At 34.0% G+C, this 24,229-nt stretch overlaps 1 protein-coding gene across 1 annotated transcript in view; it reads right to left on the reverse strand.

Moving 5' to 3' along the window:
* The window catches only part of LOC120420441 (ankyrin repeat and BTB/POZ domain-containing protein 2), a 198,848-nt gene that overhangs the window by 108,892 nt on the left and 65,727 nt on the right, over positions 1-24,229 (reverse strand). The window contains exon 3 of the mRNA XM_052707708.1: positions 13,959-13,982. The gene's annotated coding sequence lies outside the window, so the exon portion shown is untranslated. The remainder of the gene's footprint in view (positions 1-13,958; positions 13,983-24,229) is intronic.

Here is a 24,229-nt window from a genome sequence, read left to right on the forward strand (position 1 = left end):
CGTCACGCAACACATTTTGTCCCGGCTCTAACGCGCAGGCAAGAGAGGTTCGTCACTTGGACACATTGTAGTGCGCGCTCAGGTCGCTGACACTGGGCCGTTCCAGAGGTGTGTGATTAGAATCAGTCCCGGGATACATCTCGGGAGGAGGGTTCGAACTAATGATCGCCAGGTTCTCCTGCCTGTCCTGGCGTATTCTGTGTATCATTATAAAGGAACCCGTAATTGGACACAACGTGCGGACCTGACTGGGCTCCCTGCGATCCTTCCAAGTCATCACCGGAGTCAGTCGGTTTTGAAACAGGGGAGCCAAAAATGCATCAAAATTAAGGTCTCCATGCGAGATTCCAACCAGATGATACCGAGCCGAAGACTGCAGCGGGTTTATGACACTTTGGGGTTGTGCAACATGCCAAAGAGTTAACCGAAATCAGCGGAAGCTTAAATTAACCACCAAAGCACTTTGGCGCGATGTCTTAATTGACGCCTTGGTCCGTAAACCGCAGAGTACAGTAGTACACTTACGCCGAAAAAGGAATGTTGTTGATCCGGCGACGATCCGGGGGACCAACGAGGCCAAGAAGTGAAATCAGCCGGGCAGATCTTTATCGATTTAATCCGCACAACACTGTCGTCGCGCTTCTGGACACGAAAGGTCGCGCCACCGTAATGGACAGGCCCCCGCCCAATAAGGAACACACATTATTCGGCAGGCCACATTACCTGCAGCTTCTGGTAAGACAAAGAGGCGCACGCACGTGTCACACGCAGCAGCTTCGAGTGCGCTCCAAAATGTCAACTTGACAAGATCTTCGCGCCGGTGTGTGGTAAGTGAGATTAATTGCGATTGCAGTTGACGCGAGGTTGAGGTTTATTATCTCGTTTTGTTTAGTCGTCGTTCAGGAATTTAATCGTCGTGTAATTGCAGTCGTCGGTAGTCTGAACTGCTGCAGGTTTGGTAAGCGGGTGGGTAATGCCATAGAGGGCTTTACTGCAATTTACGGTGAAATTAAAAAATTGAACTGGACAAGATTTATGAAATTTTTGTTGCTTTTAATAGCTATTAAACAAATATGTTGATGTGAAAAAATCACCTAATTATAAATCAGTTTCATCTTGGGAGGGGGGGGGGGGGGGGGGAGGTTGAATTCCTATCCAATTTTCCTTGAATCTGTTTCTCTTGAAGGGATTTTCTGGTCGATTTGGTGCCTTTGGCAAAGTTGTAGGTAGTGCGTCCATCCCGGGAATTCCTGTATCCCGGGATTTTTTATAATTTGTCCCGGGAATTCCCGAAATTGAAATAAAATGTTGGTCTGCAAATTCAGATTTGGTTGTGGAAATAGATAACAAGTAACAAGTTGAATATTTAGTAATCGATAGGAATTTTAAAGAATTAAAATTTTATATTCGGCATATGAGCAATTCTCTACGAAATCGGTCTTTTTTCTTCAATTTTAATTTTTGTATTTTTTAATATGACTGAAACTTTTTTGGTGCCTTCGGTATGCCCAAAGAAGCCATTTTGCATCATTAGTTTGTCCATATAATTTTCCATTCAAATTTGGCAGATGTCCATACAAAAATGATGTATGAAAATTCAGAAATCTGTATCTTTTGAAGGAATTTTTTGATCGATTTGGTGTCTTCGGCAAAGTTGTAGGTATGGATATGGACTACACTGGAAAAAAATAATACACGGTAAAAAAAATTAGTGATTTTTTTATTTAACTTTTTATCACTAAAACTTGATTTACAAAAAAACACTATTTTTAATTTTTTTTATTTTTTGTTATGTTTTAGAGGACATAAAATGCCAACTTTTCAGAAATTTTCAGGTTGTGCAAAAAATCATTGACCGAGTTATAAATTTTTTAATCAATACTAATTTTTCAAAAAATTGAAATTTTCGGTCGTAAAAATTTTTCAAATTCATTTTTCGATGTAAAATCAAATTTGCAATCAAAAAGTACTTTAGTGAAATTTTGATAAAAGGCACCGTTTTCAAGTTATAGCCATATTTAAGTGACTTTTTTGAAAATAGTCGCAGTTTTTCATTTTTTAAAATTAGTGCACATGTTTGCCCAGTTTTGAAAAAAATATTTTTGAAAAGCTGAGAAAATTCTCTATATTTTGCTTTTTCGGACTTTGTTGATACGACCTTTAGTTGCTGAGATATTGCAATGCAAAGGTTTAAAAACAGGAAAATTGATGTTTTCTAAGTCTCACCCAAACAACCCACCATTTTCTATCGTCAATATCTCAGCAACTTATGGTCCGATTTTCAATGTTAATATATGAAACATTTGTGAAATTTTCCGATCTTTTCGAAAAAAATATTTTAAAAATTTTCAAATCAAGACTAACATTTTAAAAAGACCAAACTTTCAAAATAACGCCCTTTTGATTTTTACGACCAAAATTTCGATTTTTTTGAAAAAATCAGAATTGATTAAAAAATTCATAACTCGGTCAGTGATTTTTTGCACAACCTGGAAATTTCTGAAAAGTTGGCATTTTATGTCCTCTAAAACATATCAAAAAATAAAAAAATTTAAAAATAGTGTTTTTTTGTAAATCAAGTTTTAGTGATAAAAAGTTAAATAAAAAAATCACCAATTTTTTTTACCGTGTATTATTTTTTTCCAGTGTAGTCCATATCCATACCTACAACTTTGCCGAAGACACCAAATCGATCAAAAAATTCCTTCAAAAGATACAGATTTTTGAATTTTCATACATCATTTTTGTATGGACAGCTGCCAAATTTGTATGGAAAATTATATGGACAAACTAATGATGCAAAATGACTTCTTTGGGCATACCGAAGGCACCAAAAAAGTTTCAGTCGGATTAAAAAATACAAAAAAAATCGAATGACCGAAATCCTCGAGAACTGCTCATATACCTTGATTTTTTTTTAAAGGGTCCTATTTTTTTTAACTTTTCTTTTTGGATGTTTTTGAATATCCGTGACTCAAGGTGGTTTGAAAAACACCGAAAAGCAACAATTGTAAATTGTGTTTATAGGACCTTTTCAAAAAAAAAAAAACTCTAGATATCAAATTTAATTGGCTTAGTAGGGAACATGGTTGAAATTTTAGTTTACAGATCCGCATAATGCCTAACGCTTTAAATATTTTCTTTTTAATTTATACTTTCAATAGACTGGGTATAATATTTACGTATGTTTATGATTTCAAATTTGAAAAAATAGTACACCGATTTCCAAATTTATTGCTCTAAAATCTCCTGTACCTATTCAGACTGTAGTCCTGACTCCCCAGTTGGCAATATGTTTTATGTTCATTGAATTCAAAAAATATTTAAAATTTTACATCAGTTAGTATCAATCTATTTGTTTTCGCTTTTTGTTTTTTTTACATTTTCATAGATTTTTTTCTAGTCATGTCATATAAAAAAATATGTCAAAGAAATATATTTATAAAATACTTATTTTATTTGAATCAGATTGGATAAACAAAATTGTTCATTTAAAATCCAAAGCACAACATAGAACAAAAAAAATATTTCTTGTAAGCTATTTTAAAACTGTCGTTCTTGTTTAGATTGATGTATTGATTATCAACAATCAATATTATTGAGCCAATTCTATAATTTTATAAAATTCCCGGGATCCCGGGAATTCCCGGGATTTTAAAAATAGTTTTCCCGTTTCCCGGGAAATTCGGATCCCGGGAAAATTGGACGCCCTAGTTGTAGGTTTTGATTGAGACGATTTAGAAAAATAGTTACATTTACCCATTTTTGAAATAACTGTTGATTGAAAAAAAAAACTCGATTTTGATAAACTTCATCCCCTTCAATTTGTTTCATTTTTTTATATGTTTCATTAGACATATTAAAAAAGTGTAAAAATTTAAATTTATTGAAAATTTTATAAATGCACAGGATTTTTTGCCAGCAGAGATGGTTTTGGAATGTAAATTTTATTTTTCAAGAGATCATAGAAAAAAAATCTGACGGTTTTTAAATTGGAAAACATTTAAATACAGTTGAAAATCAAATGATAAAGAAGAGCAAAAAGAGAAGAAAAATGTTTTTTTTTAATTCAACTTTTAAACTATTAAAATTTTACAAATTTCAGTAATTTTTATTTATTTTCAAATGTGGCCCGCGATACTACAAAAAGTTGGCAAAATTACCCGTGAGGTTGAGCTAGCTGGGCCACTGTTTTAAGCCATATTTAGTTCCGGAGAATAATACATATGTCGAAAAAACGAACAAAAGTACCATTTTCATAATCTGAATCGAGTTTGCAAGTAAAAATAACTTCACTATTTTCTTGATGAATTGTAACGTTCTTAAGTTACAGCCAATTTTTGGTATATATTTTCGATTCCTTTTCGTTTTTTGCATGATAAAAATAATTCTTGAAATCTAATCCCAGTACATTCGAAAAAAAATATTTTTGAAAGACTGAGGATATTTCTTATAATTTATTCTATGAAACTTTGGAAACCTAAACAATTAGTTTCAGGGATACAGCTTCATATAGAATTCACAAAAGAATTGGAATCAATTAAAATTAGTTTTTAGGATTTGGCTAATTTGCCTTTAATTAGGGCTACAAAAAGATAATTTCCCTCATTTCATATTTTAGAACAAATTAGACCAAAGTGGGGGTGACAATGGGTAAAATAAAACGATACACCTCTCGTTATTTTTTAATAACAAAAATAATTTAAATAACATTGAGAAACTTTTAACGTGTTCTCAGATAGTTTATCAACATTTTCCCAAAATATGGTGGAATTTGATGAACTCTACCTTAAATGCCAATCGTTTGGAAATCGATCCGATCTCACCACTTTTAGAGGGAGTGACACACACACATGAACCCATTTTTTTAATAAAATAAAATATCACTTGATACAATTTGTAAGCATAAAATACTCAAATTTTCACAAAATACAGGATAGCTATTCTTCACGAAGTCGGCAACCCTAAATTCAAAAAAATTGTGTTAAGAGAAGATCGAAACTACAAAAATTTCACTATTTTGTGCAACTACCAAAAAAACCTAAATTTTGACCACAATTTATTCACTCAAATCCCACCGTGCACTGCACTCGTTGCATTGCAGCAACTGCAGCACGATGACGCCAATGCAGCCATCCTTGGCAGAGTTTTGGGGCGACGAAAATTTATTGCCAACCCCCCTCTAGTTTGCTATAGGACGTCTGAGTGCTGCCGGGATGCTGTCCGAAGGTCGAACATGACATGCACGCGCGCACGCCTCGAGAGTGGATTATGAGGAGCGCAGAGGGTAGGTATACTAACATGTTCCAAATAAGTCCACCGGGGCGGGGGTTTTTGGAGCCTGATCATGAAATTTTGACGATCGGCCCAAGGGGCACAGTTTTACAATTAGTGTGCATTTCATAAAAGGAGGGGCCATTAAATTCGGCCAAGGTCGGGCCGGGTTTAAAAGGTTTTTGTCTTTTTTTTTGCACATTGGTTATAGGAAGTTGCTTTTAGAGGTGAGCTTTACCTCATCAGACTTTATATTCTGATAAATTAAGGGTATTTCTTATGCGCCATCATTTTATACAGAATGTATATTTTTTGTGCAGTCACAACAACCAAAAGCTGAGGTTGAACTCGCGCCTCGGAGATTATCGCTAGGAAATTACAACCTCACGAGTGTGCTGTGCCATTTTCCTCCAGGTTTTACACCAGCAAACCAGTGCTGCACCACCAGCTCTGCGGAATCCTGAACTCTCTCAACTTCGAGGAGTTGGATTAGGAAGGCTGCGCACCCGGGACCAGGAATTAGGTCATCGGCGAAACGTGCCTGCGGCATCACAGCTGGCTATCTCTCCGTGGTTTGATACACTGTTATAAGTATTTTCAGATATTTCACTTAAAAAACAAGTTTAATTTGAAAGTTGCGTACTGCTTTACACAGCTTCCCATGAAATCTAAGAGAAAAAGCAAGCTAAAGCCAAAAGTTACAAATTTGATGTATTTTACCAACTGATTTTCCTCTGTGCACTTCATGGCGCGACATCACCGGATGATGATGCTTAAGACTCCGCGTGGACCAACCTTTTCCCCCTTTCGTGGATAAATTACATCTGCGCGTGAACCACGAGCGGAATTAAATTTTGAAGGAAAAACCGTAGGTGATAAATGGTATGAAATCAACGTTAATTGAAAATTATCGTATTTTCCACATTTTTACCCCGTTCCCCATCATCACGTGCAATTCCACAGCATCGCTTGAAGTCGGGGGGTCTCCCTCTCTCGATGGAAGAGTTATGACCGCTGACGTCGTAAATGAAGTGGAGCGCTCGGAAATGTCGCAAGAATTGTGGTGTACTTGCCCGGCGTCGTCGTCGCCAGACATTCCTAGCTAATTGCGCGACATTCGATCTGCACCGACGAGATTGCAACTTTGAAACGACCGTCTAGTTGTGAACTCTGAGGAAAACCGTTTAGAGATCAGCGATGCGTAGGGTTATAATTAAGTGAAGTTACTCGTGCGGGGTGATCTGTTTGAACAATCGAATGACTGTAATTTTGCGTAATGGATGTGAATTATACAATGATGTGGAGAGTCCCGGTGATGATGGGAGGAAATTGAGATGCGATCAGTGCTGCAAATGGGAATTATACGGTTGTGCTAAAGAGTTGTGGACAGGATGCTACTTTTATCTCTAATGGGTGAAATCATTGGAAGATGCTCATAGGAAAGGAGTGAGGGTAAATTAAATAAACAAGATAAGAAGCACTTCTAAACATTTAAACTATTTTTTTTTTTTGAAATATTGAGAATAAACAATCATTGTCCCTAATTTTGGTTCCATTGTAAATTTAACGAATTTTGCAACAGACTATTCGTAAGGCTTTTAAAAATTTGGGTAGTCTATAATTGTTTTTTTTGCGACTTGTTATAAATTGTATTTGAAGATGGATAATACTTTCAATTAAAATAGGGCAATTTTGAAAGTAGTAAAAGTGAACATTGTTTTTTCAAGAAACTCGATTTAATCTTAATTAAATCAATATATATTATTCTGACTTTTTATACACTGATAAACAACACCAACACTTTATTCTGGAAAACGTTTTTAAGAACAGTTTAGTACTGATTTGAAGGTCCAGGAATTAAAGAGCTCAGAGCTGACATATTTTTTTCTAGGATTTTTCAGGATGTCAATAGTGGAAGTTCAGAACATTGCTAGTCTGACATTTTGGTGTAGCCTAGCGTCAAAAAATTCTCGTATAAAATTGAGCATTAGAAACAAATCCTAGAAAAATAACTAGACGATGTTTGTTAAAAAGTCTTTGCTATGAAAATTAAATTTAAAAACTAACTTAATCCACCTATGTGGTTGGTGCCTTCCTCACTTTTTACCAACATTTGGTGATATGATGGGTTTGGACACAAATTCTATCTATTTCTCAATAAAAAAATTACACAAATGTCACTTAAGCGGTCAAAACTTGAAACTGAGCGTTGCCAGATCTTCAATGTTTTGGACTCATTGGAAAGGTCTTTTGATTACCTAACCATTGATGGGTCGGATAATGGATCCGGACATAGTTTACATACATTGAAGTGAGATCAGGCTTCAAAAAAGATCATAATTATCACTTAAGTGGTCATAATTTGAGAAAGGGTTGCCAGATCTTCAATGTTTTGTACTCATTTGAAAGGTCTTTCGATTACCTAACCAACGATGGGTCGGATGATGGATTCGGACATAGTTTACATACATTTAAGTGAGATCCGGCTTCAAAAATGTACATAAATATCACTTAAGTAGTCGTATCTCAAGACAGGGTTGCCAGATCTTCAATGTGTTGGACTTATTGGAAAGGTCTTTCGATTACCTAACCAACGATGGGTCGGATGATGGATCCGGACATAGTTTACATACATTGAAGTGAGATCAGGCTTCAAAAAAGATCATAATTATCACTTAAGTGGTCATAATTTGAGAAAGGGTTGCCAGATCTTCAATGTTTTGTACTCATTTGAAAGGTCTTTCGATTACCTAACCAACGATGGGTCGGATGATGGATTCGGACATAGTTTACATACATTTAAGTGAGATCCGGCTTCAAAAATGTACATAAATATCACTTAAGTAGTCGTATCTCGAGACAGGGTTGCCAGATCTTCAATGTGTTGGACTTATTGGAAAGGTCTTTCGATTACCTAACCAACGATGGGTCAGATGATGGATCCGGACATAGTTTACATACATTGAAGTGAGATCCGGCTTCAAAAAAGATCATAATTATCACTTAAGTGGTCATAATTTGAGAAAGGGTTGCCAGATCTTCAATGTTTTGTACTCATTTGAAAGGTCTTTTGATTACCTAACCAACGATGGGTCGGATAATGGATCCGGACATAGTTTACATACATTTAAGTGAGATCCGGTTTCAAAAATGTACTTAAATATCACTTAAGGGGTTACATACATGTAGAAAAACACAAAATTTCATATTTCAGAAAATTTATTAAATCCACTTGAAAGATGATTTTCAATAACTCCTGAAAGTTTCCTGGAGATATTTCATGATTAAACAGAGTAAGAGACGATTTAAGCTCAAAATTTTGCCAGGCGCAAAGCGAACTGTCAAACTTTGTAAGCGTTTTTCTCTGAACACCGAGTTGATTTACGGGTGCCACGATATCTCGAGATGGGATGGACCAAATTGGCTGAATTTTTGGGTGAAGACTCGCAAGATATGCCCGGTGTGCATGACGAAGCCCGATTTTGAAATTTTGTATTTTAAAAAAATACAAAAATCAAAATCTAGCGTTTTTTTATATGAAAAACTTAAAATTATTTTTATCTTTTTTTTAATTGAGCTTTTTGAAAATCGGCTTTCGTCATGCACACGGGACCGGTTTAACGAGTCTTCACCAAAATTTTGAACCGATTCTCTCTCGTTGTCGACATTGAAGGGACCGTCGAGAGCGGGAGTTATCAAATTATAGAACGGAAAATCAAAGCAATCTATTTGAAGGGACTGAAAAATTTATTGACAGCTAGAGCAATATTGATATCGAGAAGATCGACAGCCAGAGAGTCCACTGTAGCTATATCTCGGCAATAGTACTACCAAATGTCTTCAAATTAGTTTTTTGAATAGATGAAAATGTATATTTTAATGTCCTGAAAACATATTTTAAAAAATGTTTAAGTGTGTGCTCAAAACAACCTCTGACTTTTTTGCCGATTTACATGTATGTAACCCCTTAAACTGATTTTGAGAAACAGTACGAACATAACAACTCTTGTCTTTAATTTATGTTCTAGTGTAAATCAAACGAAATTTGCAACAGATTATTTATAATGCTTTTCATAATTTGGATAGTTTAGATTTTTTGCGCCTGACTCAGGCTTAAATTGAAGAAATAAACTTGTTATAAATTTGAAGTTGGATAAAACTTTAAGTTTGAAATGGGCAATTTTGAAAGTGGTAATATTCAAGATTGATTTAAAAAAAAAAAATAAACACAGAAAATACTTTATTCTGGAAAAAGTTTATTTTTTTTAACAGTTCAGAACATATTTGAAGGTTCCGAAACCAAAAAGCTCAGAGCTGAAATTATTCTATGTCTAACCTACACAATTTGCCCATAATTTATAATTGTTGATAAATTGGAAATAACATATCTAATGTTCAATGATACAATAACAATGTTGTAAATTTTCTCATATTTTTTATTAAAATTATTTTAAAAGAATATAAATCAAGACTTGTACTTTAAAATTACCGAAGCAATGCAATCCATACTCTTTTGAAAAAATAGTCGTAGTCTGTATCTCAATAACGAGTAATAGTAGACAATTTGTTGAACCATTCGTTTTTTCAGAGATAAAAAAGGATGGTTTTTTTTATTTCAATAAATTAGTGAAATATAGTTAAAACTTGAATCGCAATGGTAAACCGAAAATCAGAAAAAGATTTTGGAAACCTTATAAAATATATTTTCGACGGATTCTTTTTTTCAAAAAATCATTGCGAGTCCCGTTAACCCTCTACAACCCACCACCGCCTCTATGCGGGCTTTGATCTAAACATACGCAAAAAATCAATTTCACGAAAAAAGTGCCATTAGTGGGTTGAAAAATCCATGAAAAATAAAGAGAAAAAGTTTGTCAAAAATCTATACAATGAAAATTAAATTTAGAAATAGTTATGTTAAAATATCTTCATATTTATTGGCGTAACAGCCAATCATACATTTACTAAACGAGTTTTTTTTAAATCATGCTACAAAACTGGTTTGTAATGGAATTAAAATTGAATTTTTCAATAAAAACCTCGTGTTTAAATTTTAATTCAAAAGGTAACTCTTCATTTCAAATCAGGTCATCCGAATATATAAAACAACGAAATTGAAAGAACCCGTCATCTAAATCACACGTTTTGAACCATTGTATTGCACACTTTGCACCAAATTCTCCACCCTTGCAAATCATAACTGCACACCAAATATTTGCACACTTGAAATCCTACCCCTTCTCCCCCCCGCTCGACTAGAGTGGTGCGTGTCTCGACTGAGCTTTGCTGCTTTCGAACACTTTAGAACAGTTTCAAACTAGGGTGTGTGTCTTAGACAGTTTTTTTCTGCTGTAGTTTGAGGTGTGCACTTTTGTATAGAGCTTTCCACAAGTTGCACGATTGTCTAAAAATCGCTGCAATCTGCAATAAAACCACAAATTACTTTTCCGTGTTAAAATTGCTTAACCCGAAAAAGAAAAACATCCGCCTGCGCCGGCTGTGTGTGACCTGTTCAACCCATTTCTCAGCGGCCTGGTTTTCTATCAACCCAAAGCCATACACATTGAATTTCAAATAAAATAAAAACCATACAAACTGTTTCCCAGCGAAGTCCAACGAGAAAAAAGGTCGATCTAAAGACCTGCTACACAACTACCCACCGCATGTGTGTGTGCGTGCGTGTGACCCTTAAGGCGGAAAAGCGACGAACCTTAAAATTAAAAACGAATTTTACACGTGAGTATCTTTGGCTTCTTCTACGATCTTCTTAAAGCTTTTTTTTTCCATTTGGTTCGAAAACTACACTTGCTATTTCTCTCCCTCACTTTTACTAGCCGCTCGCTTGCCTTCCTCTGATTTACGAGCCTCCTTGGTTTTGTGTGTTTGATGACGACCGGAGAGCCGTATAATGAGCGTTTGCTAGATCGATAAAGGCACTCTGTTTTTTTCTGTTTTTTATTTTGTTTCTTTCATTTTTGTTAACCCTCAAGTCACTTTTTTTAGATTTTTTGATTTTTGAACAAATTTAGACGGAATCTTAATCAATAAAAGCTTCGAATACGCGATAAACGAATCTTCGCCAAAAGAGTTTCACTGAGCATTTATTGAGAGAAATGCTCAGAAATGAACGATCCTCTCTTCTCTCTTTCGCGAGAAATGATTTCACAAAAGCAAAATAAAATTCGTGAAAAAATCGTCCATTCATTGATATCTTCTCGAGAGTTTGGAAGTGATTTTTATCGTATTTCACAAAGAGTGATATTTTTTTTCATCGCAGTTGAGGGTTAAGCCCTTTTACCTTTCAAGATCTCGAAAAAGAAAGAAGAAGAGGGAGATCGATAAAGCCAGCAAAACACAACAGGTTGAGATCTGGAACTAGTTGGACGTTAATGATACTTTTTAGCCCCCTCGCGTACGCTATTTAAGGGGGGCAGAAGGCAGCCCACAGAAGAATCGGATTGGAGGGTTTAATGGTAAGACGATTAGATCGATTACAAGTGGGGTGATTTGAATTAATGTTTAGACCCGCGTCGGCTCTAAATATGGGAAATAAAAACAATCTTAACGATGGCTCTCTTTCTCCGCTGAATGTTTTCGCTTCATCCAGTTTTGTTTTTTTTTTTTCGAAAACGGTAGTCGTCGACAGTTTACGGCAGATCTCGAAATTTTGACTGATATCGCGAGTCGCATCTTGTTTTCACCATCAATAAATCTTTCAACAAATGAGCGGTCCGAAAGAAACCTTAACCTGGCTGATAAGAAAGTGCCTTGCCCTGCCCAGCGACTGGTTTCTGGTGGTTGGTAAATTAGAAAACCTTTCTCCAGCAGAAGAGGACGAATTTCGTTGATTATAGCGGTATCCCCGCGGAACGCCGAGGCATTCCGTTAGAGGGGCGAAATTATGCCGGAGATCTCCAGCTAAAGTTGAAGAAATACGATATCTTTGCTGGATTTTGATGCAAAAAATATAATCACCTGATCCACCCTTTCGAGCACGAGGCAATAATTATTTTCTAATTTATATCGTCAGCTGGAGCTTTATCGCAGTTTTTTTTCATAACGACTCTGGCAAGTAGCTGAGTTCGTCGCTGTCGTGCTATCTTGTCGTACGTGCATTTTGGGCCAAATTGAGTTGAGAACGCCATTTTGTCCAGCTCACAATGCCTTAACTTTAGATCTTCACAAATCTTCAAAATTCTATTTCAATCCTGAGATATTCAATAAAAACAAAAAAAAATCCGAACAATTTTGTCAATATGAAGATGTTTCAATCTTGTCGTGCTATTTTGAAATTACCGGAATATTTCTGTAAGTGCGACAACTGGCCTAAGGCATTTCAGGTCAGAACGCGTTTGACACACGTACAAGCCCGACTACCGTAAACATTTGTAAATATAACTCGGGACTTCGGCAACCAAATTTCAGGACAATGCTCAGAACGGTCAGCCATACAAAACGTGTTTGTTATTGTTTACATTGCGTGCTCTTGTTTTTGATTATTCAAGGTCAAGCATTAAAACGCGTTTTTGTCGGAACTTAAAAATGACGGGTGAGACAAGATTGCACGACAGCGTCGAGTAAGTAAAAAGTAAAAGTTAAGTAAAAAGAAACAAGTTAGAAGTTTTTTCAATCATCGTGAAGGATGAGATAAGAGTGACTGGTTGAAAAAAGAATCGTTAGACTTAAATTTTGGTTGAATTTGATCTTTTTTTGACAGATTAACCCTCTACAACCTAACCCCGCCTTTAGACGGGCTTCGATCTAAAAAAATCGCCAAAAATCAATTTTCGAACCGATTTTTGGAAAGAAGAACTCTTAATTTTTTTTTAATTTCAGGGTTGGAAGTTTAACTTGTTTTATGTGACTTTGCCAATGTTTTAAAAAATGACATTTTTTTAGGGGTCAACTTTGGCTGTGTTTTTTACTAACATTTCCTATATTTTCAGTAAAAAGAAGTATGCAGTAATTTTTGTAGTGTCCCAGGCTATGCCTTTACGCATTTTTTGCAATTTAAATGATGATGGTGCCATTCTGTAGCAGAAAATGTGAAAAACATGCAACAAATTGAGAAAGTGACTGTAAAACGTGAATAAATTAGATAGGCAAAATGTAATTATATTAGGTGGTAGAATAGGCCAAATACAACCAAAAACAACCATAAACTAAACAAGATAAATGCAAATTAAAATACTCAAAATAAAACAAGAAAAACATAAAACAAGAGTAGTGAAGTTTTTCGTAGAAATAAAGTTGCTCAAAATGACCTCCTGAACACGGGAAAAATAAATATTTTCGAAAAAATAATTTGGGCAGTAGAGGGTTGAGTTTGTTCCACCGTCGAAGTCGAAGAAATTCTGAAAATTTGTTCTGAATTTTGGGAATAGTATTTTTGTTTGCTTTTTCCATTTTCTCAACTAAAACATCAACATTATTTTGAAACTAAATTGATGGGTAAACCAAAAAACCTTGTAACACCTGTCCATTCCCATCACACACATCCATCATGAAGGTTCTCTCCCTTTGAATAATCGAGCATAAATTTATGCTTCGATGCTCCCCGTTGCTGAGGCAGAATTAGGCAAGATGAATTTGCAACTTTGCTACGTATTCTCATATAACAACAAGTTCTTGCACGATGGTGTGAAATCTTGAGTTTTTCCCCCCTTCAAACCATTAACACTTACCATGGGCAGCAATTTCGGGCAAATCTGAAACGATAAATAAAAGAATTATTTTTCAGGTAAATATGTATGAGGTTTATCAGGAGCAAAAAAAAACGTTGAGCTCGTTGGAGAACTCTTCGCGTACCCTTCGTAAAGTACCCAAGAAAATCACTCCCATTAATAATCCATCTCGGAAAAAGTATAGTAATAAGTAATAACAATAAACGAGCCGAGTTGGTTCGCGTTACACAATAAAGATCGCGTTCTTCGATAAGTTCTCACTTTGGCTTGGCTGCAGTGTTGCAGGTCGCGCGATCTCCCCGGCTCAACGAGGTCTAAGGCGATTACGGCTTAAGTCCTTTAGGGTTAGCGCGGCGGAAACCTTGACGGGGTTTAAGCCACATTTCTCAAACAGTAACAGAGCAACAACAAACCGTGGCTCAATCCTGTTAAAGCTAATCTCGGCTATTAGTTTGGGGTTTTTTAAGGTGCGAGCTCGCTTTGGGTTGCAGGGAAGGGTTGTTGGATTAAGTTCAAGCGGAATTGTGGAATCAACAAGAATGTGGTTGGATTTGTGGATCATTTCGAAGTGGACAATAAGTGCGAATTTGAAGGCGCTCTGTGTTCAAAACACAAATTCAACCACTAAATGTTTAATGCGTTGAAAATCTTTAGCAATCTTTAGCACTGAGGCCATACTTGCTGTCCTTCTGCGGCAGGCAATAAACTTCCATTCAATTAACCGGGTCATAAAATTTAATCATCGGAATTTACAGCTTTACTGCTAAGCATTTGACACCATTGCCATCGTTGAACCATTTTTTTTTCTGATTACTCAGAACATGTTTTCACACTAAAAATTTTGGAATATTACATTTGATGTAATCGTTAATCAAACCTATTATTTAATCGTGTAATCGTATTTTTGATGTAATATTATGATTGTTCTGACGTAAATCAACGAAATTCGCATTGATGAATGCGAGATCTAACATTACATCATAGATGACCTAATTGTACGTTTAATTTAATGCACATATTTGGAGCATCAGATTTGATGTAATTTTACATCAAATCAAACCCGATTGTACACATTTTAACCGTTACACAATTGCCAGTTTGCTAGCGTGATGAAACGTCAAAACGACCGCCATGTTCGACGTCACAAAAATACTGTGGCAAAAACGTTTTTCGTAAAGATTTGCTCAGGATCTTTCACCAGAATCTTCTACCAGGAGCCATGAAATCTCAGAAATCGGTAAGTTTGAGCTTTTTGAAGTGCAGTTATTTTATGATTGAGACAGTTCACAACAAATTTTGCATTTTTTTCATTCGTTTCTGTTTAGATTTTTGAAGTCCTGAAACTCCCTTCAAAATATGGTTCCAGCCACGATGAGCAAAGAAAGCTGTTCCGGCGGGCCGCTGTAGTGCTGAAACTGACCGAACTCTTCCTGGATCTGTTTGCGGAGAAGATAGGAACGACTTAGTGAAGCAGTGTGTGTGTGTGCAAGAAGTAGGTTTCCTCCAGCTTGACCAGGTTGACACCTTCTCCAACGGGTTGACTAAACCCGGATAATAAGAAGTGTTTTCAAGAGTCGTCGTGTTAGAAAAGATCCGGAGGAAAATCGTTGCAATGTGAAAGTTTGATGTGATGAAATAAACCGTATTAATTCTAAAACCTGCACCCTTTTCTTCCATCCAATAGGAATTATGTTATTCCAATAAGAATAGGTCCCCTTCATAATTTCGTTTAATGTAATTTTACACGACTTCGGATGATTATTGGGGTCGTGTAATATTACGTCTAATTTGACATCATTTCACGTCCAATATGATGCTCCAGTTATGTGCATCTAATTTGACCGAATATTACACGTTTTTTTCTTAGTGTGTTACACGCAAACGAGAAATCCGTGAGGTTGGCCCTCCCAATTTGATTTGTGTGGTACAACGCTGAAATCGCGCGGAAATCCCTCCCGAATTGAACTGTCTCGAAAATTCACGCATACCATCACAGGAATATGTCGAAATATTTCAAATTCATTGACCAAGAACGTAAACACACGACGGGCAGTTGTATCTCACACGTCAGTGCTGTGCACAAGTATGCGTGCTTAATTTGTATCGCCGATCAGCACAAATTCACATAGCAGTGTTGCGCAGAACAGACATGACTTAAACACAAGAAAAAAAATATTTGTTTTATTGTCAATTGGTCATTTGGACATGTAAAACTTTAGACATTTTGACATTTTGACATTTTGATATTTTGACATTTTGACATTTTGACATTTTGACATTTTGACATTTTGACATTTTGACATTTTGACATTTTGCCATTTTGACATTTTGACATTTCGACATTTCGACATTTTGACATTTTGACATTTTGACATTTTGACATTTTGACATTTTGACATTTTGACATTTTGACATTTTGTCATTTTGACATTTTGACATTTTGACATTTTGACATTTTGACATTTTGACATTTGAAGTTCACAACAAATTTTGCATTTTTTTCATTCGTTTCTGTTTAGATTTTTGAAGTCCTGAAACTCCCTTCAAAATATGGTTCCAGCCACGATGAGCAAAGAAAGCTGTTCCGGCGGGCCGCTGTAGTGCTGAAACTGACCGAACTCTTCCTGGATCTGTTTGCGGAGAAGATAGGAACGACTTAGTGAAGCAGTGTGTGTGTGTGCAAGAAGTAGGTTTCCTCCAGCTTGACCAGGTTGACACCTTCTCCAACGGGTTGACTAAACCCGGATAATAAGAAGTGTTTCAAGACTCGTCGTGTTAGAAAAGATCCGGAGGAAAATCGTTGCAATGTGAAAGTTTGATGTGATGAAATAAACCGTATTAATTCTAAAACCTGCACCCTTTTCTTCCATCCAATAGGAATTATGTTATTTCAATAAGAATAGGTCCCCTTCATAATTTCGTTTAATGTAATTTTACACGACTTCGGATGATTATTGGGGTCGTGTAATATTACGTCTAATTTGACATCATTTCACGTCCAATATGATGCTCCAGTTATGTGCATCTAATTTGACCGAATATTACACGTTTTTTTCTTAGTGTGTTACACGCAAACGAGAAATCCGTGAGGTTGGCCCTCCCAATTTGATTTGTGTGGTACAACGCTGAAATCGCGCGGAAATCCCTCCCGAATTGAACTGTCTCGAAAATTCACGCATACCATCACAGGAATATGTCGAAATATTTCAAATTCATTGACCAAGAACGTAAACACACGACGGGCAGTTGTATCTCACACGTCAGTGCTGTGCACAAGTATGCGTGCTTAATTTGTATCGCCGATCAGCACAAATTCACATAGCAGTGTTGCGCAGAACAGACATGACTTAAACACAAGAAAAAAAATATTTGTTTTATTGTCAATTGGTCATTTGGACATGTAAAACTTTAGACATTTTGACATTTTGACATTTTGATATTTTGACATTTTGACATTTTGACATTTTGACATTTTGACATTTTGACATTTTGACATTTTGACATTTTGACATTTTGACATTTCGACATTTTGACATTTTGACATTTTGACATTTTGACATTTTGACATTTTGACATTTTGACATTTTGACATTTTGACATTTTGACATTTTGACATTTTGTCATTTTGACATTTTGACATTTTGACATTTTGACATTTTGACATTTTGACATTTTGACATTTTGACATTTTGACATTTTGACATTTTGACATTTTGACATTTTGACATTTTGACATTTTGACATTTTGACATTTTGACATTTTGACATTTTGACATTTTGACATTTTGACATTTTGACATTTTGACATTTTGACATTTTGACATTTTGACATTTTGACATTTTGACATTTTGACATTTTGACATTTTGACATTTTGACATTTTGACATTTTGACATTTTGACATTTTGACAATTTTGACATTTTGACATTTTGACATTTTGACATTTTGACATTTTGACATTTTGACATTTTGACATTTTGACATTTTGACATTTTGACATTTTGACATTTTGACATTTTGACATTTTGACATTTTGACATTTTGACATTTTGACATTTTGACATTTTGACATTTTGACATTTTGACATTTTGACATTTTGACATTTTGACATTTTGACATTTTGACATTTTGACATTTTGACATTTTGACATTTTGACAATTTGACAATTTGACAATTTGACAATTTGACAATTTGACAATTTGACAATTTGACAATTTGACATTTTGACATTTTGACATTTTGACATTTTGACATTTTGACATTTTGACATTTTGACATTTTGACATTTTGACATTTTGACATTTTGACATTTTGACATTTTGACATTTTGACATTTTGACATTTTGACATTTTGACATTTTGACATTTTGACATTTTGACATTTTGACATTTTGACATTTTGACATTTTGACATTTTGACATTTTGACATTTTGACATTTTGACATTTTGACATTTTGACATTTTGACATTTTGACATTTTGACATTTTGACATTTTGACATTTTGACATTTTGACATTTTGACATTTTGACATTTTGACATTTTGACATTTTGACATTTTGACATTTTGACATTTTGACATTTTGACATTTTGACATTTTGACATTTTGACATTTTGACATTTTGACATTTTGACATTTTGACATTTTGACATTTTGACATTTTGACATTTTGACATTTTGACATTTTGACATTTTGACATTTTGACATTTTGACATTTTGACATTTTGACATTTTGACATTTTGACATTTTGACATTTTGACATTTTGACATTTTGACATTTTGACATTTTGACATTTTGACATTTTGACATTTTGACATTTTGACATTTTGACATTTTGACATTTTGACATTTTGACATTTTGACATTTTGACATTTTGACATTTTGACATTTTGACATTTTGACATTTTGACATTTTGACATTTTGACATTTTGACATTTTGACATTTTGACATTTTGACATTTTGACATTTTGACATTTTGACATTTTGACATTTTGACATTTTGACATTTTGACATTTTGACATTTTGACATTTTGACATTTTGACATTTTGACATTTTGACATTTTGACATTTTGACATTTTGACATTTTGACATTTTGACATTTTGACATTTTGACATTTTGACATTTTGACATTTTGACATTTTGACATTTTGACATTTTGACATTTTGACATTTTGACATTTTGACATTTTGACATTTTGACATTTTGACATTTTGACATTTTGACATTTTGACATTTTGACATTTTGACATTTTGACATTTTGACATTTTGACATTTTGACATTTTGACATTTTGACATTTTGACATTTTGACATTTTGACATTTTGACAATTTGACAATTTGACAATTTGACAATTTGACAATTTGACAATTTGACAATTTGACAATTTGACAATTTGACAATTTGACAATTTGACAATTTTACAATTTTACAATTTTACAATTTTACAATTTTACAATTTTACAATTTTACAATTTTACAAATTTACAATTTTACAATTTTACAATTTTACAATTTTACAATTTTACAATTTTACAATTTTACAATTTTACAATTTTACAATTTTACAATTTTACAATTTTACAATTTTACAATTTTACAATTTTACAATTTTACAATTTTACAATTTTACAATTTTACAATTTTACAATTTTACAATTTTACAATTTTACAATTTTACAATTTTACAATTTTACAATTTTACAATTTTACAATTTTACAATTTTACAATTTTACAATTTTACAATTTTACAATTTTACAATTTTACAATTTGACAATTTTACAATTTTACAATTTTACAATTTTACAATTTTACAATTTTACAATTTTACAATTTTACAATTTTACAATTTTTCAATTTTACAATTTTACAATTTTACAATTTTACAATTTTACAATTTTACAATTTTACAATTTTACAATTTTACAATTTTACAATTTTACAATTTTACAATTTTACAATTTTACAATTTTACAATTTTACAATTTTACAATTTTACAATTTTACAATTTTACAATTTTACAATTTTACAATTTTACAATTTTACAATTTTACAATTTTACAATTTTACAATTTTACAATTTTACAATTTGACAATTTGACAATTTTACAATTTTACAATTTTACAATTTTACAATTTTACAATTTTACAATTTGACAATTTGACAATTTTACAATTTTACAATTTTACAATTTTACAATTTTACAATTTTACAATTTTACAATTTTACAATTTTACAATTTTACAATTTTACAATTTTACAATTTTACAATTTTACAATTTTACAATTTTACAATTTTACAATTTTACAATTTTACAATTTTACAATTTTACAATTTTACAATTTTACAATTTTACAATTTTACAATTTTACAATTTTACAATTTTACAATTTTACAATTTTACAATTTTACAATTTTACAATTTTACAATTTTACAATTTTACAATTTTACAATTTTACAATTTTACAATTTTACAATTTTACAATTTTACAATTTTACAATTTTACAATTTTACAATTTTACAATTTTACAATTTTACAATTTTAAATTTTACAATTTTACAATTATACAATTTTACAATTTTACAATTTTACAATTTTACAATTTTACAATTTTACAATTTTACAATTTTCTTTTATTCAAAGTGCAATACTGGTCTCACTGTGATAACAAAAGAACAATAACTTTTGCAAGGCAACATCAATTTTGACGTTTATACAAGGTAAGGCTAATATTAGCCTGATGATGGTTGGAACGGGAAGTAGAACTTGCAAGATATATTTTGGTTTTAAACTTTTAAACTATTTTCCGTAAGAAATTATAGTTTTTATTAAAAAGACAATAAACCAATTAAAATTATTTGTAATATAGTTGAACAGTTTTCAATGATATTTGTATAGAAAAAAAAGTGAAACCACCATACCTTATATAAAATATTGACTTTGGTTCTTCGCCTGCTGCTCTTTGTTCGCTTTGTTCTGCGCTTCTCATGACAGTTCTTAGTTTTGTTTTCAACCGAACTGAAACGCGTGTCGTTTATCGTGCGGCTAAAAATATTTTTTGATGAAAAATCGAAAAAATATGTTTGCCAATCACGAATTTTGTATTATCAGTGCAAATTATGGACAATGCTTTCTAGGGAGGTAAGTGTAATTTGGAAAATAGTTGGTTTATTCATCGCAGGGTGTTTGAATCGAGCTTGATGCATTATTTTGGTCTCTCATTTCAGATCGTTTGTTGGTGATATTTGCCGAACCAGGAGTCAACGTTTGCGAGCCAGCCAGGGTTTTGGTTCCGGATACGACGTCGGCCGGAGTATGACGACCCTCAACCGGCTGAGATTGAAGATATTTCCGGGAAGTTGCCGGATGTTGTGTGTAGTGCGTGTTTGATAATTGTGAAAAACTGTGTGAATAGTGTTCAGTGCATGTTTTATTGCAAATAAAGTTTATTTTGAACCATGTTTTTGATGTTTCTGTTAATATGAAAGAAGGAAGCCATTTTCTGGGCAAAATTGCTCACTAATACAAATGCACGATAAGCAGTTTGAAGACACTAATACACTGACACAGGGTTCTCTAAATTATTACCAATACATGTGCAAGGGCATGAATGTGTGCGTAGATTCGCTTTTTTTAGGCTTGAAATATTTCTTGCGGGTTTCCCTCAAGCAGTTTGTGAGGCATTTCTCCCCTGTCCGTGCATGGTGACAATTCCCATTCAGTTCGGGAGGGTTTCCTCACAATTTTCCCCCGATCTCGGTTGCGTGTAGTTTTAATTGCTAGCACGTTGAGCTTTAGATAGATTCAATGACAGTTAGAATTAGTTAAGATAAATACTAAGATCTTTAAGGTTCAAGCACATGGGTAATTCTCTACCAACTCACACGAAATCGGGAAAAGTTGCCCCGACCCCTCTTCGATTTGCGTGAAACTTTGTCCTAAGGGGTAACTTTTGTCCCTGATCACGAATCTGAGGTCCGTTTTTTGATATCTCGTGACGGAGGGGCGGTACGACCCCTTCAATTTTTGAACATGCGAAAAAAGAGGTGTTTTTCAATAATTTGCAGCCTGAAACGGTGATGAGATAGAAATTTGGTGTCAAAGAGACTTTTATGTAAAATTAGACGCTCGATTTGATGGCGTACTCAGAATTCCGAAAAATCGTATTTTTCATCGAAAAAAACACTTAATAAGTTTTAAAAATTCTCCCATTTTCCGTTACTCGACTGTAAAAAATATTGGAACATGTCATTTTATGGGAAATTTAATTTACTTTTCGAATCTACATTGACCTAGAAGGGTCATTTTTTCATTTAGAACAAAATTTTTCATTTTAAAATTTCGTGTTTTTTCTAACTTTGCAGGGTTATTTTTTAGAGTATAACAATGTTCTACAAAGTTGTAGAGCAGACAATTACAAAAAAATTGATATATAGACATAAGGGGTTTGCTTATAAACATCACGAGTTATCGCGATTTTACGAAAAAAAGTTTTGAAAAAGTTACTTTTTGCGTTTCTCTTTGTTTCGTCGTCCGTGTCTGTCGCGGGTGACGATGAACGGCCATGATCGACGACGACCAACATTTTCAAAACCTTTTTTCGTAAAATCGCAAGAACTTGTGATGTTTATAAGCAAACCCCTTATGTCTATATATCAATTTTTTTGTAATTGTCTTCTCTACAAATTTGTAAAACATTGTTACACTCTAAAAAATAACCCTGCAAAGTTAGAAAAAACACGAAATTTTAAAATGAAAAATTTTGTTCTTAATGAAAAAATGACCCTTCTGGGTCAATGTAGATTCGAAAAGTACATTAAATTTCCCATATAATGACATGTTCCAATATTTTTTACAGTCGAGTAACGGAAAATGGAAGAATTTTTAAAACTTTTTTAGTGTTTTTTTCGATGAAAAATACGTTTTTTTTGGAATTCTGAGTTCGCCATCAAATCGGGCGTCTAATTTTACATAAAAGTCGCTTTGACACCAAATTTCTATCTCATCACCGTTTCAGGCTGCAAATTATTGAAAAACACCTCTTTTTTAGCATGTTCAAAAATGGAAGGGGTCATACCGCCCCTCCGTCACGAGATATCAAAAAACGGACCTCGGATTCGTGATCAGGGACAAAAGTTACCCCTTAGGACAAAGTTTCAAGCAAATCGAAGAGGGGTCGGGGCAACTGCTGTGTGAGTTGGCGGAGAATTACCCACATACTTTGATTAGAGTAAAATAAAATAAAATATGTACATAGAAAAAAAAAATCATGGTAATATTACATCTGGGGAAGGGTACATCTTTTATGTCAGAAAAAAATGTGTAATTTTATCTTTGAAAATGTGTAATTTTACCATTATTCTGGTGTAATGTCGCTTTTTCAGTCTTAATTAAGGTAAAATTACATCATAATAAAAGAGGTAATATTCAACCTTCCAAAATTACACCCTCCAGATTTACACAATTTTTTACTTTGTCCATTTACTTTACTTGGTCTTGATATGTAGTTGTGTATTTCTTATTAATTTTAACAGGACACAAATTTCATTTATGCTTGAAAAAATGAATAATTAATGTTGGTTCGATATGTATCAGCATCCATCATACAATGTAGCAAAAACACCCAACAGATATAAATCAACCAATTATGGGATTAAAACGCTTCCACGCAAGTCCGGCTTCCAACCACAACTTAAGTTGTACAGGTGAGGAGAAACCTCTCAAGAATCCGGTCAAGCTGTGGCTAGATCTCCAAACCTCGATTAAAGGAGAACCCCACAAACCGCACATAAAATCTGACGAAATGTTTATTTAAAAGCAGAGACCAATCGATATTCTGATTCCACCTCCACCTCCTCCTCTAAACGAGGGAGGGTCAATAAAACCCGTAACCTTATGGTCTCAACCCCAAACGCGCGCGACCATACTCAATCGGTACTAATTGGAAGATTTTGGCCCACACTCCGTGGGGAGGCCTTTCGTAGTGGCAACAACCTGTTGGCAGGGAGGCACTTTTACGATTTCACCAAATTTCTCGCGCCGCATATTTAGCTAATTAAAAGGCCAGCCTTTGTGGGCTGCGCAGGAAGGAAGAAAGAAATCGAACGCCGAAGCAATTCAAATCAGCTGCGGAGGAGGCGAGAAAGGCGCCAATGTCACTGCGCGGTTGGTACAAGGTTGGTTTTGTCTTAAATCCACGTGCTTTTTTTTATAATATCCCAGATGCGCGCATGCGGAATTAGCCATAGA

The sequence above is a fragment of the Culex pipiens genome, chromosome 2 (assembly GCF_016801865.2).
Source record: "Culex pipiens pallens isolate TS chromosome 2, TS_CPP_V2, whole genome shotgun sequence".
Taxonomy (NCBI): Eukaryota; Metazoa; Arthropoda; class Insecta; order Diptera; family Culicidae; genus Culex; species Culex pipiens.